The sequence below is a fragment of the Misgurnus anguillicaudatus genome, unplaced genomic scaffold (assembly GCF_027580225.2).
Source record: "Misgurnus anguillicaudatus unplaced genomic scaffold, ASM2758022v2 HiC_scaffold_29, whole genome shotgun sequence".
NCBI lineage: Eukaryota > Metazoa > Chordata > Actinopteri > Cypriniformes > Cobitidae > Misgurnus > Misgurnus anguillicaudatus.
This window is the reverse complement of record NW_027395279.1, coordinates 9,253,519-9,257,612: the sequence shown is the minus strand read 5'-3', so window position 1 is coordinate 9,257,612 and position 4,094 is coordinate 9,253,519. Positions and strand designations below refer to the sequence as shown.

The following is a 4,094-nucleotide window of genomic DNA, read 5'->3' as shown; positions in this document are numbered from 1 at the left end:
TTTCACTATAACAGAGACTTAAAAAAAGGGGAGCTTATAATGGCTGAACTTGATCCAATCCTTTCCATGTGTGAATGTCTTGGCATTTTAAAAGCTTACACTCTGAAACAAGACATAACAAGGACAATTTCACATATCTAGAAATGCACGTGTTCCCAGACAGGTTTTGCAACTGATCTGCAACAGCATTGTTCACATATCCAGAGTCAACTCATCCAGTTAGTGTTGCTGTATGAATTGTTTTCTTAAAGGTGAACAATAATATAACTGCAAATAAATATTATTTCTAGTGGTGCACAAATTTTGTACTAGTTTCTAGACTAATAGTGAATAAAGGCATGCCATTGACTAATCTGGAACCAATGTGCTAAAGTTTTAGTAACTCATCTATTGTTTGTGAAGAACGTAAGAAATGTAGCGTTTTGGCATGGTTTTTAAGTAATGTATTAATCAAAACATTTTATTTTACATGCCCTAAAGACCCTATTAAATCAACACATGGTGTATTTGAGCAGTTTAAACCCTTAAATGTTAGTTCACCCCAAAATGACAATTTCATCACAAGACACTTACCCCTGTGTCGTTCTCAACCACCAAGTAGAACACATTTTTAGATATTTTTGATTAAAACCGGGAGGCTTGTGACTGTCCCATAAACTGCAGTTTGTTTTTCACAAACCAAAAAGGTCCATGTGCCATCAGTATTTCAATAATAATATTAATAAAGACTTTTGTGCATACAGTAAAGAAGGCAAGGCAAGTTTATTTGTATAGCACATTTCAGAGGTAATTCAAAGGCTTTACATATAGAGATATAAAAACAATTTAAAGGAATAGTCTACTCATTTTCAATATTAAAATATATTATTACCTTAACTAAGAATTGTTGATACATCCCTCTATCATCTGTGTGCGTGCACGTAAGCGCTGGAGCGCGCTGCGACGCTTCGATAGCATTTAGCTTAGCCCCATTCATTCAATGGTACCATTTAGATAAAGTTAGAAGTGACCAAACACATCAACGTTTTTCCTATTTAAGACGAGTAGTTATACGAGCAAGTTTGGTGGTACAAAATAAAACGTAGCGCTTTTCTTAAGGTCAAGGTCAAGGTTTTTTATTTATATAGCACCTTTACACAACACGAATGTTGACCAAAGTGCTTCTTAGCGGATTTAAAAGAGGAACTATATTTTATGGCGTAATAGCACTTTTGGGAGTACTTCGACTCGGCGCAGTAACACCCTGCCTCTCCCATTATAAGAGTGAGAAGGGGAGCGGACTTTTCAGGAGAGTCGAAGTGAAAATTAAAAACACCCAACATAAAACTTAATTTTGAAGAAACTATGACAGAAATGAACACATACTAGAATATTTTTAACAGATACCTTTAACGGGAATAGCTGTGTGATAGGGTGACCAGATGAGATTGGCTGAAATTCGGGACGGGGGGGGGGGCAGACGTAACGGTGTGTGTGTGTGGGGGGGGGGGGGGGTTAATCCAATAATAGTTTTATTTATTAATTTTATGTAATAATAAAAGACAATGAATTTCAAACTGAATCAATCATATTAATATAAGTACATATGCATATAAATACATTTATATATACGTATAGTATTTTATACTTTATACAATAATAGTTCATTCATACAATAATAGTTTTCTTTATTTTACTTAATAATAAAAATAAGGAATTTTTAAACTGAAGTTACTGAACTAATCATATTTTTATTAATATAAGTAGCCTACATATGCGTATAAATTTATATAATACGTATAGAAGTATTTTTTTATATAATAAGTATAGAAGTATTTTTAACAAAGTGCCTTGCCTGCCCTCGACCAATCTGACTCCTTCACGCGACTGACTGTCACTGCCTGCACTTTCAACTGTCCTCGCGGCTGCTGCAACTTTTGCTCTCTTAGTCAACTCTATAAAACAAAAGGTCCTATTGTCTTTCTGCATATAGATGAATTAGATAAATTTATAGAAACAATACAACGTCAGCATATTTCGCGGAGGTTTTAACTGCTGCGAGCACAATGAGATCCTACAGTATAAAAACAAGATGCTGCAGCCAATGAGCAGCCGGCGGCGGCGGGCTGCAACCAATGAGCAGCCGGCGGCGGCGGGCTGCAGCCAATGAGCAGCCGGCGGGGGCTGGCTGCAGGATGACTTAACCTCCTCGCTCATGTTTTATCAGACAACTACTACTCAAGATTTTGCTTTAATTTTCGGGGAAATTATAGCGGGATTCGGGATTAACATTTAGCTTCAGTATGATTTTCGGGACAATTAGAGCAGGATTCGGGATTCGGGACAGCAGCTTAGATTTCGGGACTGTCCCGAATTTTTCGGGACGTCTGGTCACCCTAGCTGTGTGATGAAGTGAAACTAAAGGGTTAATAAACCCAAACTGAAGCAGAACGTCTGGCGAACGATGACAGAACTGTAAAAACTGATTATTTCCCACTATTAATAATAAGATCTAAGATTTTTTTCTATGTACACAAAAGGGCTATTTCTTTCAAATATTGTTCACAAATCTGTGTTAGTGAGCACTTATCCTTTGCTGAGTTAATTCATCTACCTCACAGGTGTGGCATATCAACATGTTGATTAAACAGCAGGATTATTGCATAGGTGTGCCCTAGGCTGGCCACAATAAAAGGCCACTCTAAAATGTACAGTTTTACTGTATTAGGGGGTCCGAAAACCAGTCAGTATCTGGTGGGACCACCATTCGCCTTACGCAGTGCTCATTCAGGTCGGTTATGACAATGAACTGCAGTCAAGTCGAGACCCAGATGAGGACAACAAGCATGCAAATGAGCTTCAGTGAGAGATTTTTGACAGTTTTTGCAGAAATTCTTCAGTTATGCAAATCGATTATTGCAGCAGCTGTCTGGGTGGCTGGTCTCTGACGATCTTGGAGGTGAAGATGCTGGATGTGGAGGTTCTGGGCTGGTGTGTGATTAAGAAAAGAGACCCGGCTGGGTCGGCTGGCCTTTCTTTGTGGAGTTTGCATGTTCTCCCTGTGTCAGCGTAGGGACCTAAGAGCACTGTTTCAATCACACTTTCATCTCCTGTGTGTGTGTGTGTGTGTCCTCGTGTCCTCACCAGCCTGGTAAATAAAAGACATCTTAATTATTAATTACCATATATAAAAAACATACATACATATATACATATAAAAACCCTAAATTCTATCAATGCTCATCAGCATTCCTTTACTTATCTGTGCATCAATAGATCAATAGATAAGGAAAGGGACATTGGCCCTCATTTATGAAAAGTGCGTACACCAAATTTCCAGCGTACACCCAAAACCACGGTGACTTTGAGATTTATCAATATGGACGTTGGCGTAAGGCACGCTCAAATCCTACGCCAGCTCAGGAGGTGGTGTTCGCACGTTTTGAGTTAGTGCAGAAATGCGCCGAAAAAAGTTCCTAACACAAAAAACGCACTGACAAACTAAAATAGTATATGATATATTATGACCCACTGTAAAAAAACGACAACAACATAGCAATTATAAACTTCAGTGTTTTTTTTTTTGCAACATGAACTTCAATGTTTAATTGGTGTGACTTTACGAAAGCATTTGATTTGTAGGCATATGTATTCCTTCAGTTGAGAGCCTGTGAGCTTTACCTGATGTTTCAGGGCAAAGCATGTGAACGGAGATTAGTGGGAGAGGAGCAGTAATATTACCATCAGAGCGCCTTTCCGAAAATTCCGCTCACTCAGCACCGCTCGTTGAACCCAGAACTCGTTAGCAAAACGTTATGGAATTCAAGCCTTATACATAAATGTAAAGTAAAAATCAAAGTTAAGATTGAGCAGGAAGAAAAAATTGAAAGGGACTGCGGAGAAACTGTAAAAGTTAGCAAATATTCATCCTGGAATCTGAAGCGGCACATTGCAAGAAAGCACAAGGATGTGCTACGAAAACATGGTAATGCATCAAAAGGTAAGCTAGTTACATACCATTTGATGATAAATAAATACAGATGAGGTAAGGTAAAATGCTTGTGTTGAATGGAGCCATAAATCCGATCATGATGACATCCGGACAAAATCATGGC

At 38.3% G+C, this 4,094-nt stretch overlaps 1 protein-coding gene across 1 annotated transcript in view; it reads left to right on the top strand.

Moving 5' to 3' along the window:
• The window catches only part of LOC129436618 (synaptonemal complex central element protein 2), a 121,857-nt gene that overhangs the window by 86,677 nt on the left and 31,086 nt on the right, over nt 1-4,094 (top strand). The window lies entirely within an intron of this gene.